Source organism: Nyctereutes procyonoides, unplaced genomic scaffold (assembly GCF_905146905.1).
Source record: "Nyctereutes procyonoides isolate TBG_1078 unplaced genomic scaffold, NYPRO_anot_genome, whole genome shotgun sequence".
Taxonomy (NCBI): Eukaryota; Metazoa; Chordata; class Mammalia; order Carnivora; family Canidae; genus Nyctereutes; species Nyctereutes procyonoides.
In genome coordinates, this window is record NW_026575160.1 from 27,286,057 (window position 1) to 27,301,829 (window position 15,773).

A 15,773-nucleotide genomic window follows, 5' to 3' on the forward strand; every position below is an offset into this window, starting at 1 on the left:
CAGTGCAGGACTCGATCCCAGGACCCTGAGATCATTACCTGAATGAGATCAAGAGTCTGATGCTTAACCAGCTGAGCCACCCAGGCACCCCCTATATTATTTCCTGATTCTTTTGTAACTTTAGTGACTCCTTTAAGATGCTTCTGTTTTCCCCTTTTGCCAGTGCCGTCCCAGTGTACTTACTGCTGGCCCCTGCTAAACTGGGCTTTACCTGGTCTGTAGCCTGCATTTCCACACCTCCACATCCATTTCTGTCTCTATAAATGCATCCTCCCAAAGTCAGCTCACTATATGACTGTTTTGCCCAAAAATCTTTCTTGTTTATCTGTTTAAAATCTATAGCTTGGATTTCAATGTAACTGGGCATATTCTATTTCTGTTTATTTAGCCTCCTTACTCACATCTTTCCCACTCTGTAACCTGGCAGTTCTTAAAGTGTGGTCAATGGAATCTAGAGGGTCCCTAAGATTCTTTCAAGGTGACTGTGAGGTCAAAACTATTTTTGTACATATATTAAGATCTTATTTTCTTTTCACTCTTTTCATTCTTCTTTTCTCATGAATATACAATTAGAGTTGTCCAGAGGCCAAGTGACATTTGATGAGGTCATTGCTCTGACAACTAATGGAATATGTACTTGTCTATTGTGATTTAAAATGTTCTGTTAAACAGCTAACAAAGTAAGTGTAGAAAGAGATCATCCACTCAAACAAAAGCATTTCTTTGTCTTGTTTTATTTTAAGGACAAAGGTTCTTAATATTTTTTGAAAGGGTGAAGGTGACCTAAAGCAAAAGGTGACCTACGAGCAAAAAGGTTTGAGAACTTTTTGTAACCTCAGGTGACTTTCCCATTGTTGTTTTTCCACAAAAATTATGACTATATTTTCCTTCCTACCCCTATTTTAAGTATCATCTACATTTTAATGTTTAGGTAAGTGGTTGAGTCCTTCATCAAGCCTTTCCTGATCTCCACCTTCACCCAAACCAATATGTAATCTCTTTTGTTTGTGAACACTACCTGTGGTGCTTTATTTGTATCTTTTTTTAAAATATGTTTATAGTATTACTATATTTAGAGGATTACTAGATTTGCTTAATTCCTTGAATCAGGAAGCATATAATTTTTGATCTTTGTATTTCTCCTGACCTTTACATATTTTAGGCACTCCGTAATTATTGAATGAGTAAAATTATCCAATAATTCAGCTACCAGTCACTCGACAAAAATTTATTTAGGGCCATCTAAAGGCTAGGTGTTTGAAAAATGCTCAAGGAGCTTAATGTCTCATAGTAGGTGATAAAATGTAATCAAATTAGTATCTTAATCGTCTTATTACGTGCTATAAAATGTTTGAGTAGGGTTCATCTGAAGAAGAGATAAGCGAGTGAGCAAATCTTTCTATGGAAATGGGGTATCAGAAAATGCTTCAGAGGAGAAGCTATACTTAACATGAAAATTTTGCTTGCCTGAAATCACATAAGCCAGGAGCTTCCTAGAGCATGTACCTACTATACTGGCTAAGACTGAAAAAATTATCTTTCAACACTTAAAAAGTACCAGCTTCCTGGATTCTGAGGAGGATAGCCTTTACTCTTAGTAATTTTTCCCACCAAAAGCTTATGGGCAAGTTTTTTGAAATCTTACCAGATTTTAAAGAATATTTTCAATCTTTTTGTTACTGTTCTGTATTAAATTATAAGTATCACTCCTACATGGATTTGAGACATTTACTCCTACAAAACATGTAAATTATTTAATAAATTGAAATTTTGGTAAAATATACATACATAATATACATACATATATACATAGCATAAAATTTACCACTTTAACCATTTTGCATTATGAAGTTCCATGGCATTAAGTACATTTGCATTTTTTTGCAACCATTACCAAAACTTCTGTCCACTTACAAAATTGAAACTCTGTAACCATTACCCAGTCTACCCTCATTTTCCCTCTGTAGCCCCTGGTGACCACCATTCCACCTTCTGTCTCTGTGAGTTTGGTTCCTCTAATTGTCTCATACAGGTGGAATCATACAGTATTTGTCCTTTAGTGACTGGCTTATTTCACTTGGCATTAATATCTTCAGGGCTCACCTATTTTATAGCATGTGTCAGAATTCCTTTCCTTTTTAAGTCTGAATAATATTCCATTGTATGCCTGTACCACGTTTTGTTTATCTGTTCATGCTTGATGGGCATGAACATGTAAATTGGAATTGTACTTTTCATATATGGAATTTATTATAATCAAGACAGTAAAGCAGTATACTTTCTTTTTTTTAAGATTTTATTTACCTAATAGAGAGAGAGGAGAGAGAAGGCACAAGTGGGTGGAGCAGCAGAGAGAGAGAGAGAGAGAGAGAGAGAGAGAGAGAAGCAGATCCCCTGCTGAGCCTGACATGGGCTGGATCCCAGGACCCTGGGATCATGATTTGAGCCAAAGACAGCCGCTTAAGGACCCAGCCACCCAGGTGCCTTATCAAAGCAATATACTTAAGCAGGAAATGAAGTTATAGTTGTTTTTGATTATATGTATTTGTTCAATAGGGAATCTATAAATATGTAGGATAATATTAGAACACATTTATTTAACCAGAATCTAGGCAAACAGAAAATCAGAGTAAAAGTTCAGATTAGATGCAAAAATGCTCACATTTTTAAAACTACGACTCCAGTTTGTGTGCAAGCTATGTATAAGACTTTTTTCCTCAAAAACATACAATATCTGTCAGATTACAGTGTTTAAGAAACAGTGTAGCAGGTGAGAATGGCCATAAACTATTTTACCAGGGCTGTGATCTTAAAGCTGTTGCTTTTGATGTTGTTAAAGCTGTTGTTTCTTTATTGTGTCCTGTTAGTGCCATTATTCATTCTGATGATTGGTGAAGTCTATACACCTCACAGGCTAAAATGAAGAAAATCAATTTGAGACTCCTAAAATATTCACAGAGGGACACACAACTTCTATGTCAGTAGGTCACTCATTTTTGGTACTGTGACTCTGCAATACTGTTACTGCTTTTAAAGAAAGAATTGGAAAAATCACTTACAGGCCTACACTTACAGGGCCTGTGTATGTGTGTGTGCACGCGTGCACATGCATGCGTGCATGTGTGTGTAATTTCAAGTATATGTTTCTGGTTTCCACTGTTATCGATTAGTAGCACTAAATTATAGGAGGCCTGAACAAGGTGAGGAAATGAAATTTCGCTTTTGTTGACTACTTTGTTGAATTATCTTTTAAGAGACTGATCAACAATCGAGAGGAAAATAATTCTCCCTTTGTTTTGGACAAATCAGACCAATGATTAAACATTGGGTAAAGACAACATTAACTCAGTGTGTTTATCCATATTATTTGTTGTTGTCCTTGAGATATAATTGACATGTAACTGTTTATATGTATATTAAACACTGGTCATAAAAGTTTGATATCCCTGAGGCTAGCTAAACCTACCATCAAGGTATTTACTTTGTTTTGTTTTGTGACATCACGTCAATTGCAACTGGATATTCTAGGTAAATAAACAACTAATGTGTATTCTTTGTGTACAAGTTTCTGACAAAAAGTTCAGTTTGGTTTAGATCTTAGGGTATACTTAGGGATACAGCAGGAGAACAATATGCAGTTGTATTAAATCTAAGCATTTTATTTTATTATTTTTAAAAATATTTTATTTATTTATTCATGAGAGACACACAGAGAGAGACACACACAGAGAGAGAGGCAGAGACACAGGCAGAGGGAGAAGCAGGCTCCATGTAGGGAGCCCGACGTAGGACTCGATCCTGGGATTCCAGGATCATGCCCTAGGCCGAAGGCAGGCGCTAAACCACTTAGCCACCCGGGGATCCCAAATCTAAGTATTTTAGAGGATAGTCATGTTGTTGATATTTTGAATTGGGATATAGAGACAGAAAATAATTATTTGAATGAAAATAACTTTAAAAAAAGAAAATATTTTACATTTGTAAGGAAAATTCAAGATGCTGAATGAGAAGATAAAAATGATAATTAAGGATCTTCTTTTCCTTTCTTACTGGTATACACTATTCTTGAACTAAACAGTTTATATTTGACACACAGATTACATAATCCTATTGTGCTTCTTTCAAAATTTACTCTAGTACCATTAAATTATGCTGCTACTAATATGAATCTTTTAAATGAGTTAATGCAATTCTTTCTAATGTATTTTTTTTAGGTCTCTTTTTTGTTGTTCATCACTATCAATAAGACATACACTGCAGAATTATGTTTCCCCGACACTGGTGTTAGGGATACATGTATGATTGTCCATCAGACAGCACTTCATTTTATATCTAGATTCATATATTTTTAAAGTACTGATTTTTTGTTCATTTATTTTGAGACAGATATTTAGGGAACTTACCCTGTGGCTGGTACTCTTCTTTCTTGACTTTGTTTTATTGTGAAGATCGTTTACCCACTTTCTCCGGGTAGTTTGTGGCCTGAGAATAATGAGTGCTTCTGTGTTCACACTTTAAAAAGTAAATAAATAAGCAAGGAACCCCAGAAAAACAACAAGAAAAAATTTTGATCAATCTGAATACAAGGAAAGATAATTTTGTAAAATTGAATTTTCTGGGTTGTACTTGAGAGTCAACTAGAAACTTGACTTATTTTTACACTAGTTTAATTAAAAATCTCAGTAAAATTTTAAATTACTATTTATTTGTCTAGAAAGTAAACTAAAGTTAATTGTATCCTTCTGAGTATGTATAATACTAATGATGCTATCGTGAATTTTCCCACCTTGATAATTTGTTTTACTTCACACTATATGTTCCTTAAGTGTTCACTAATTTATCATTTAAAAAAAAATAGAAGAGGAATTGGCAAAATCGATGTTTTTTTGGAATAAAAAGAAACAGACTATTTCTTAGTGATTTTAATGCACTGGGGCCTTTATATGAATCTCATCCTGTAGTTTTAAGAACATCCTCCCAGAATATAGAATAAAATAAATGCCTAGGGAATCCCTGGGTGGCTCAGCAGTTTAGCACCTGCCTTCAGCTCAGGGCATGATCCTGGGGTCCCGGGATTGAGTCCCGTGTCGGGCTCCCTGCATGGAGCCTGCTTCTCCCTTTGCCTGCGTCTCTGCCTCTCTCCATGTCTCTCATGAATAAATAAATAAAATCTTTAAAAAATTAAATAAACAAACTAATAAATAATTGCCTAGAATCAAATTATGATTAAGAATTATTTTGGGGCACCTGTCTGCCTCAGTCAGTAGAACATGTGACTCTTGATCTTGGAGCTGTAAGTGCAAGCCCCAGGTTCGATATAGAGATTACTTAAAAATAAAACCTGAAAAAAATAATGTCAACAATAAACACACAACATAAGGGATAGCTAAGAATTAATGTCTATTTCTCTTGATTAAAAAAGAAAAACAGAAAGTGATGTTTTTATTTTAAAACTTCCAGCCTAAAATTTGAACAATCTGTATTCCATTCTTTTATTTAGATGTGAGATAATGTTATAAAATTCCGTCTGTCAAAACGTTTTGTTTCATATATCACATAGCTGTGTTTTTAAATAAATGTATAGAATAGCTTTTCTAAACAGATGAAATATATAAAGTATACTTGTAAAGTAAGCAGAATTAGGAGAGTCAGTACTGTGAAATGGGCATACTTCCGAACTGGACCTCAGCTTCTTTGAACCCATGTTCTTTTTCTTTGCTGAAGTTAAATTGACTTCAGAGGGGAATCCATTAACCTGACCTAGCAAATCTCAGTAGAAGTGATTTTTAAAATCATTACTTAGTTCTAGTTGCATTCTATTCAAGAGTTTATATTTCCTGAAAAAAAAAATCAATCTTGGGTTATGTGGGTAGATTAGGTTAGAGATAGAGATAGATCTGTGTTGGTGGAGCTTTAACTGAAAAGTCAGAGAAAATTGAAGTATTGAGTTAAAAGCTGTGTATAGGAAGGAAGCCAGAGTTTCATAAATTTAAGTAGCTTTAATATTCATTTAACATGAATGAAACACATGCTATATCCTGGTTGACAGTATGCTGGTGTTGCCCTTGTTTTTTTCACAAAACGTCAATATGTAGAGGATATTCAACATTGTTTTTTTTTTTTTTTTTTTTTTTTGTATTTTGGTAGAAGCCAAAAGAATGGGTATCAAATTGGGACTAAAAACTTGCCGAAGAGATTTGGGGAGATAATCATTTGATTAGTGGTAGAGAGAACATAAAAATTTCAATTCATCCAGGGTTATCAGACTCCTTATATAGTTGTGGCTGTGTGTCGTACAAATGACTGGGAAATTCTCCAACTCCCAATATCCTGAATCTTTCTTACATAGGCTAAAAGACTTGCCCTAAGGTTGGAGTTCTGGTTCTCTAGACTGCCTGCCTCGTACTACTTGCATCACATTTCTTCTGGTTTGAGAGAGATGGACAAAGCCTCTCCAGTGTCAAGAAAACAGCTACAGAGGCATTGTCCTCCATGCTAATGCTGTCCACTTCTGGAGACCTCTCTGTTATTTGCTGAAAATGAGACCTTCGTGTCACCAAAAATAAGAGAGGAAAATGAGATACTGTAAAACAGGGATTGGTTCCGAGGTTCACAAATGGTGATCTGCTATTAAATGTGGTTCTGTCTCGTAAAAACAACTACTGGTCAGCATGGAAAGGAAATGACCTGACTTCTTTTCTTATACAAATAAAAAGGAAAGGAAGGAAGTACCAAAGAGGAAAGGATGAGTAAGAAAACAAAAGAAGAGAAAGAAAGCACTTTTAAGTCTGATGCTTTTTTTTTTTTTTTTTTTTAAGGCTTAGGCATTGAGCTACAATAGGCTTAAAAGAAAGTCAGAGCTATGTGGTGCTCTGTATAATCTGAATGTGTTTAAATCTGCTTTAGTAATCCTGGAAGTAGTATTCTTGAATTTTTCCTTGCTATTTTCTCCTAATTTCGTCTGACACTCTCAGTCAAAAACAACAAAACCAAAGTCGTTTTTGAAGAAATTCTCTTTTATTAGTGGTCCATTTTTTGAGCTCCCGCTGAGCATATGCCTCTGCAGAACGAATTAAAGTCAACTCCAGCCTATGTTTGAACCTAGGAGCTTGTTTTCAACCTATTACCTATGTTTTTACAATTTTTTTGAACTTGGGTAAGAATTCAGACTTTAATTTTATTGCCTGAAGTGCTTTTTCTCCCCTCTCCAATTTTGAATATTTTACTCTATAAGTAATGGTGTCAAAAGTACTGTGTGGTTTTTCTCTCTTCCCTGATGTATAGAAAATGCCAAACAGTATTGATGTTATTTTGGAGATTTATTACCCATTTTGACTGTTACGGCATCATGTATTTACATGTTTAAGTTTTATGTGACTTCATGGTTTTGATCTACATCGTGACAATTATTTTAATAAAGCAGTTCTAATAAGCTTGGAAGTTTTTTATTAAAGTTACGTGTCCTATGAAAGGTGAGATATGTCTACTTGGGCCATTTTTTTTAACTTTAAATGTCATCAAAACGATTTACTTCCAGTAATTTTTCATAAGAAGTAGAGAAAAATTAAAATGTATTCAAAACTCTTTAGCTTTTAGAATATAAGAGTTATTCTTTTTATTACTGCATGAGAAGAAATTCAGAAGGGCATTTAGATCTGGTTCAGACAGGTGTGTCCCTTTTTCCGCCTGCCTCATAAATAATTATTTTCACATAGAAAATCACCCCGTGCTTACTTTTGCTTACGTGGTGTCACATTTTAACTTATAATCTCTCTCTCTGGCTTCGGGAAATATCATTCACTCAAAGGCATATTTACTACATGCTTACCCTGTCCTTAAGCAGTCAGCAGTGAGAGTATCTTTTATCTCTTGGTCTCCAGTAGCTAGTAAACCTGGTGCTTAATAGTTATTCAGTATTTGCAATGATTGAAGATGGAAAAACTCTTTTATGCAATTTGAAATTTCAACCATTGCTGATCAACAGATATAAAGTTTCAATTATGCAAGATGAGGAAATTCTAGAGATCTGCTGTATGACATTATGCCTATAGTTAACAATACTGTATTGTGCACTTAAACATTGATTGAGGCTAGATCTCATGTTAAGCGTTCTGACTATAATAAAAAGGATATCAATGAAATTAAATTTTGAAGTATTTTTACATATTTGCGTAAATATAGTAATGCATTTTTATACAGCTCCACCAGCTTTTGCTCTGAGTGAAATCCAAAACAGCAGTACCCTAAAAGTAACTGTCCTCTCTTTACCTTTTCCTTCAGTGATTACCTTCCACCTTACCTATATTATGTTTATTGATTTAATTTTGATTTTTACAATCTCTGACTGAACCTGCCGATAAAATGGGTATTTTCAATTCAAAACTAAAAATAAATCTTTAAGTGTAAAATAAAAGGCAGCTAAAAAAATTGCCCTATCCCTGAATAAATGTGTTTTGAACTGTACCCAGAATGTCAGCAAACTTAACTTTCATTGTGGCTTCAGTTATTTTCAAGGTGAACTTTTATCTCAGTTCAATTTCTATGAATTTATTTCCTTAATGGTTTGATAGGGACACGGTGGAGCCAGAAGCGTCATGTGCTCCACCTTCTTAGATCTGAATGCTATGAACTATGGGGTGGGTCAGCCCAACAAGAATAAATCTTGCATAGGCCCCGTTCTGCAGAGATAATAATGCTTACGTGATTCCCCCGATGTGGCTAAATGATAGTGAATCTAGGTTTTTATTGGTAATTGAAGTACATCTTTTTAGCAGTTCTGGGACCTCCTTTTATCTGGTACTCCATAAAGATGACAGGGGGATAATTTGAGAACCAAACTCATAGAATAAATCTCATGAAGATTAGCTGTAATTAGTATGTATGTGTATATGTTTATATAAGCTTCAAAGCTTTGCATCATAGGCAGTCGTCACTGCAGTATGGCTCCTGAATTAGCTACCAAAGCTACAAATCCTGCATTATTAAGGTGTAGATTAAATCACTATTTTTCAGATTATTTTTTAAGATTTTATCAGGCAACTACTCTTTTTAACAGTTGGGTTTTTGGTTTTTTTTTTTTAAGATTTTATTTATTTATTCAGAAGAGACACAAAGAGAGGCAGAGACATAGGCAGGGGGAGAAGCAGGCTCCCTGTAGGGAGCCCAATGTGGGACTTGATCCCAGGACCCCAAGGTCATGCCCTGAGCTGACGGCAGACGCTCAACCACTGAGCCACCCAGATGCCCTATTTTTTAAGCTTTCAAAATGATATTCTATACTCAAATAAATTCTGAAATGTGTATTCTTGGTTAATGGTATTTTAATTTCCAAATAAAATGAATATTGTGCCATATTAAATCAAGGCAGTGGAACAGAACACTCCTTTGTTTCCACGTCTTACCTCTTGAAAAATCACTGAATTAAATTTTGCATCAGGGTTGCAAAGGCAATATCTGTGTCCTGGTTTAGATCCATCCTCTATTCTATCTAAAATCTCATTTTTAAATTCCCTTGCCTATCTGGATCCATGTTGATTAGTCAAATGAATGAGTATATTAATTCAACATATATTTATTGACTGCCTACTATGTGCAAGGAAGTAATTTAAGTTTTTTTGGACTCAAAAGTGAATTGAACAAACAAGCATCTCTGCCCTTGCGGACTTCACACAGCTTTAACCAGAGTGGGGATGCTAATTATAGAGAGCACCATGTAACTCTGTATGCAGTTTCACAGCATTTAACCTTTGTAGAGCCAACTTTTTAAAAATCTAAGCTATTCCCTTTCTTGATATTTATAACATCTGTACAAATGATAATGATATGATGTTTCTCTCGTGCGCGTATATGCCTGGTGGAAAATGCCTTCTGAGCCCTTCATAAATTTTGTTAGAAATAGAGTAACTGTTCGTATAGAAAATGGAGTGTCTGCCTTCTGAAAATAACTTCCCCTGTTCCCCAGAAGCCCATGGTGGTTCCTCTTATCCTGCTAGCATATGCCCCCATTACTCAACAACTGGAATTAAACTTCTATATTTGTTGTTTTGCTGGGGTTTTGTTGTTTAATTATTTTCTGTTCCCTGAAATGTTGGTTATATTATCAAGCCTTTGCAACCAATGAACCATTATTTGCTTACTTTTATCTGGCTGTAGTTAACTAGCTTGTTTCTAGATAATAAAATAATTCTTAGTTCTCACCATTCTCCAAGAAGACCTATGCTGTAAAATATGAAAACGGTACTGAAAATGTTAGTGCAATTTTTACTTTTGAGCATCAGTTACATATTATGACCTACATAACAAATGTATTTTATTTACTTCATATATTTTTAGTATATTCTTCCAAACTGTGAAAATCACTAGACTGAGGATTTTGTATTATGCTATTTTGTGGTAGCATTCAAAAGACACTTATTTTACGCTTAAGCTTTGTACGATGTAATTCTCTTTTCTTTATTGTTTAAAAAACAATTAAATGATAGCATTTCTTTTAGGACGTATCTTCATTTTTGTTAATTAAAAGACAGGAGAGTAGAAAATATTGAAAGAGTTCCAAGTGACACGTTAGAACGCTAAATCTCTTTCTTGAGTATCAGTGAGTTCTTAGAAGAAATAAATACAACAAAACTAAACCACCTAGTAATTTTTCTCTTCATCAAATTTAGTTCTTACAGAAAACAGGTCAAACCCGTTGTGAATATCAGAGTGATGCTCTCCTCTCCTACCACAACAAACCTTAAATAAATCCAGAATGCATTTTAAAGGGCTAGAAGAAATTTGAAGAGGGAATGTTTGTCAATGTGAAACACATAGAGCTCCTTTTATCCAGAAAGTCTTCTTTGACTTAAATTAATTACTGCATATATATATATATATATATATATATATATATATATATATGGCATGTTGCTCAGTACACTCTATATATACACACACATATATATACACAATACACTGTGTGTGTGTGTGTGTGTGTGTATATACTCATATATATACCATGTTGCTCAGTGCACTGTAATAATTTCATTACATATTCCTCATTATACTGCACACTCTATAAGAGCAGGGTTGTGGCTTTATCTTAGAGTCTGGACAACCAATCAATCTATGTGCATGTGTGTATGCAAGAGAATTCTAATTAGCCTCTTCAGTTCTGGTTTTGCCTTTTCCTTTACTGGCTTAAGTGGTTGCCGGTGTTTTTTAAATTAAGTGATCATTATAAGACCTGTGATAAGTAATGTATGACATATTTTCTTGAGTTTTAACTTACTAAAATAACATATGCTTATTTAAATGATATAAATAATAATGATAAATAAGGATTATCTAAAAATAGTTTTATTGTAAAATTACAACTGTGTATTATTGGGATGATAAGTTCTTTTTAAAATTAGCTTCTGGGCAGCCCCGGTGGCGCAGTGGTTTAGCGCCGCCTGCAGCCCAGGGTGTGATCCTGGAGACCCTGGATCAAGTCCCATCTCAGGCTCTCTCTGTATGATGGCTGCTTCTCCCTCCGCCTGTGTCTCTGCCTCTCTCTCTGTCTCTATGAATGAATAAATAAAAATCTTTTAAAATAAATAAATAAAATTAGCTTCTTTACCTTTTGTATTTAATTTTGACTTTTATCAAAGAAATACATGTACACAGTTAAAAAATCAAATGAAACAAAAAGCTTATTGTAATGAAAAATAGCATTTGTCTGCCTTGTGTCTTCTTACTACCCAGTCCGACTGTGTAGAAGTCACAGGTTACTGGTATTTATGTCTATAGTTTTTGTATATATCCATAATTCTAAATGATATGTTTATTGCTATTTCTTGATTTATCAATTTCTCAAATTAATATAATGAATAATGAATTTATTTAAAATGAATAATGAAAATGGAGAAACTAGTGGAAAAGAAAAGCATGCAAATAAAAAAGTGAGCTAATATATTCTAAGCTAAGCTAACATATTCTACAATTGATATCTACATAGGGTATTTTGAATCTATAAAGAACAGATAAGCATTTTAGGTCTCCCAAATTACTGTTAAGAATCACTGTATTATTTATACATCCATTACCATTACCAGTAAATAAGAGAATGCTCATCTTTCTGTATTCTTGCCAATATGATGTAGAATCCAGCATTCAAAAATATGTTCTTCTGATGGCATGAAGTGGTATCTCATTGTTTTTTTTTTTAAGTTTGCATCTTCCTGATATCTAGTGATTTTGCACATTTTTTTACTAGAACTTTTTTTAAAAATTTTATTTTATTTAAATTCAATTTATTAACATGTAATGTATTATTGGTTCCAGAGGTAGAGGGCTGTGATTCATCGGTCTTATAAAAATACCCAGTGCTCAAAACTATACTTGATAGTTGTTCTGGCTTCCCTCTCTGAGAAACTGCCTGTTCAGAGTTTTGCTCATTTTTCTATTAGTTTTTTTCTGAGTATACATTTTAATATTAATCCCTTGTTGGTTTTAGGACTTCTCTCAGTTTATAAAATTTATCTATGGGATCCTTCATTGAAAGGTTCTCATTTGGTTTGGCCAAATTTATCAATTTTATGCCTTAATAACTTAGATCTTGTTTCAGAATTTTTTTTTAATTCTAGGTATCAAAAATAGTCACCTAAATTTTTCTATTAGCTTTGAAAGGTTGGCCTTCACATTTAAAACTCTTTAATCTCATTGAAATCCAAGTTTGTCTAAGAGATAAAATAAAGAGCTAAGTTTATTTCTTGCCGTATTCTGAGACTGTTTTTCTTTCTCCATAAAATGAGTCAGCACCAACCTTTTCTTTTACTTTGTGATATTACCCTTATTATGTATATAAAGGTCCCATTGATACGTGGGTTTATTTCCAAGCTCCGTTTTTCTGTCTGCACCTGTCTTTGGTAGTAAAACCTAATATTTAGTAGAATGGATTCTTTCTCTTTGTCCTCTAGTTCTGATGTTTACTTTGAGCTATAGCATATACTTTTAAAATGGGTTTGTAGATTTTCTTTAAAAATCTAGAATTTAGGGCAGCCCGGGTGGCTCAGTGGTTTAGCGCCGCTTTTGGCCCGGGGTGTGGTCCTGGAGACCTGGATCGAGTCCTGCACAGGGCTCCCTCCAAGCAGGGAGGAGCCTGCTTCTCCCTCTGCCTGTGTCTCTGCCCCTCTCTTTCTCTCTCTCTGTGTCTCTCATGAATAAATAAATAAAATCATGGAAAAAAAAAGATTTAAAAATCTAGAATTTAGAGATTGATTTAGGAAAAATTGGTATCTATGAAAATGGAAAGGACAAAATAAGCTAATATGGAATTAGGAAATAATTTAGATTGCAGCATATTAATAAGAAATCTGTTTCTTTTGGTGGCATATAGAAGGCAAAAATATATTATGGAAGAAAGATTAACGTAGGAAAGTCAAGAGGGGAGCCTGCTTATGTGCAAGATATTATCATTAAGAGAAAAATGAATAACAAACAATTGAGAATGACTGTGAAGAATAGGCATTTGAATTACCTTAATTTTTGTAATGTTGAGTTACTTTGATAACTAAAATAATGGTTTAAAGCTATGCTTTGCAGAATACCTAGGACTTTGTGGAATACCCACAAGGTACCTGGGAAAAGAATTGTAGTGGTTCTGAGTATTTTGGGGATTCCAATTCAACCAGAACACTTCACTTTTATCTGTGTAATTAGTTGACCCTTCACCATTATTCCATTGGAAGAAAGGATTTTTAGCCAAAAGTGTTTGGGAATAATTTAAATAAAATTAGTGAATGTTTAAATGCTTAACAAAGATAATATGTGATGTCATCCATCTTTTTAGTGTCTATGGAAGACATTGCTAATTGAACATAGGACTCCTTTCTGCTAGACTCATATTTAATCTCCATACAGCTTTCCATGTGGTCACTAACAGTCAATCAAGTTGGTGTGAAAATCAAAACCCATTTATTACCTATATACTATTAAGTTCTGTAATTTTGTTGGTCCTTAAGAACACTTATTTTAGCCTAAGAAAGATATGAGCTAAATCTTTCAGATTGAAGAAGGAAGAGACTGGAAAAGAGAGTGGTTAAGTAGGAAATGGATCTAGGAACTACTCATTCAAATAAATATAAAGGTAATAACCCTTACATTGCGATTTTAAGGAGAAAATGCTAACTACCGATTTGTTAATTGTGGAAAGGCCTACAAAACTCATTAAGTATGTGCTGAAGAGGCAATTGAAATCAGTCATGTTTTCATTTGGGAATCTTGAGACATAAATAATTGTATTCTGTAAATTAGAAGATTTAATCACCAAAAGTTTAAATCTGCCAAATCAATGTAACAGTGGGAAATAAAATCTGCATCTCTTGGAAATGCATCTCATACTGTCTCCAGGGTCCTTGCCTTGTACCAAACAATGGATTTTAAACTTCTCTGAATTAAAATGGGAAGCATTTTCATGCGTATTTGAAGAGTTCCAAAGAAATGAATGCATTAACAATTATCTTTACTTGAGATCGGGTGTGTTTTATGTTCTATGAAGTTATTGGACTAATTGTGACATAAATTTAAAATTAATTTTTAAAGCAGTTACAGTTATTTGTTTCTATTAACAGGGCTATTCTAATGTGATGCTGGGATTGAGTTTACCTTGGACTCCACATCAAGGTTGACTCGAAAGTCTTGTAGAAGATCTGGACGAAATACGTAAGTGGCCTTCTGGTAATAATTCTCTTTGGTCCATTGTGCGTATGTCTGTTTTTCTAGTGTTTATTTTATTCTTTAATTTTTTGATTGCGTATCTTTGTCCAAATATTAAAAAAAAGTTATCAGTGAACTCCAGACACTTGTCAAGTATGACTATAGGAATATGTACCACCGTCTCTTCTCTCCTTTTCCATTTCAATCTTGCTGTGCTTTCCCTTCCTATTAAACTTGGTTTTAATTTTTATTTTGAAAATTATTACAAATTTATGTAGAAGATGAATTTGGTTTTGAAATATTGAAAGGAAATGATTAGGCAAGAAAAGCATATGGATTATTTTTGGTTATCATGTGGTCTTTTTTTATACTGATGTTTTCAGTATTTTCTTTATTAAGATTGAGTTGATATTGAGGTTTTCGGAGGATCTAGAAATGCCAAAAAATGAAGAGAATAACATGCTAGTAATGATTTTTTTTGGAAATGAATTTTTCTTATAAACTCTTTGAGAGTCAACAAGTCAGCTATTTAAAAGCATTTTTTGAAATGTTGTAATTCCTTAAGTCAAATGGGACTTTTCCTTGATATTTACAGTGTCAATTTAGAAAACTTTAAGTCCATTATTTGATATAAAACAAGGGCCACAGATACGGCATAAGATGCTTTTCCAAAAGAAGTAGATTTATTTCCCACTTTATTCAGTATATGTTTCTGTAAAATTATTTTTTCAGTGTCACTGCTGAACTATGGTATCAATCAAGCAGTATGTTATAGGTGGGCCATATCTGTAAACAATGTCATTATAAAAAGAAAAATAAGGAAATTTTAGGTGAGGAGTTTATATCAGTTCTTATCTTAGACTTAACCCCAAAGAAAAGGGAACCATGGTGTCTGGTTTCTTCTGAATTCTTTTTCAAGGGGGTTTACCAAAAGTGTAGGACAGGCCTCAGGATCCTTGTTGTTCTGCCTCTATTGCTGTACCCATTTCTAAAACTTGCTTCAGATGAAAATTCCTTATCTTCCTTAAGACATGTTTTTTCAGTGTGCTTGAATTATATAATCAAATGTTTCTCAGACATTATACCTACTATTTTGC

At 33.8% G+C, this 15,773-nt stretch overlaps 1 protein-coding gene across 10 annotated transcripts in view; it reads left to right on the forward strand.

The window, feature by feature from the left end:
• Positions 1-15,773, forward strand: part of FOXP2 (forkhead box P2) — a 560,309-nt gene that overhangs the window by 154,583 nt on the left and 389,953 nt on the right. For all 10 annotated transcript variants that reach the window (XM_055314791.1, XM_055314793.1, XM_055314790.1 and 7 more), the window contains one exon: positions 14,592-14,682. The gene's annotated coding sequence lies outside the window, so the exon portion shown is untranslated. The remainder of the gene's footprint in view (positions 1-14,591; positions 14,683-15,773) is intronic.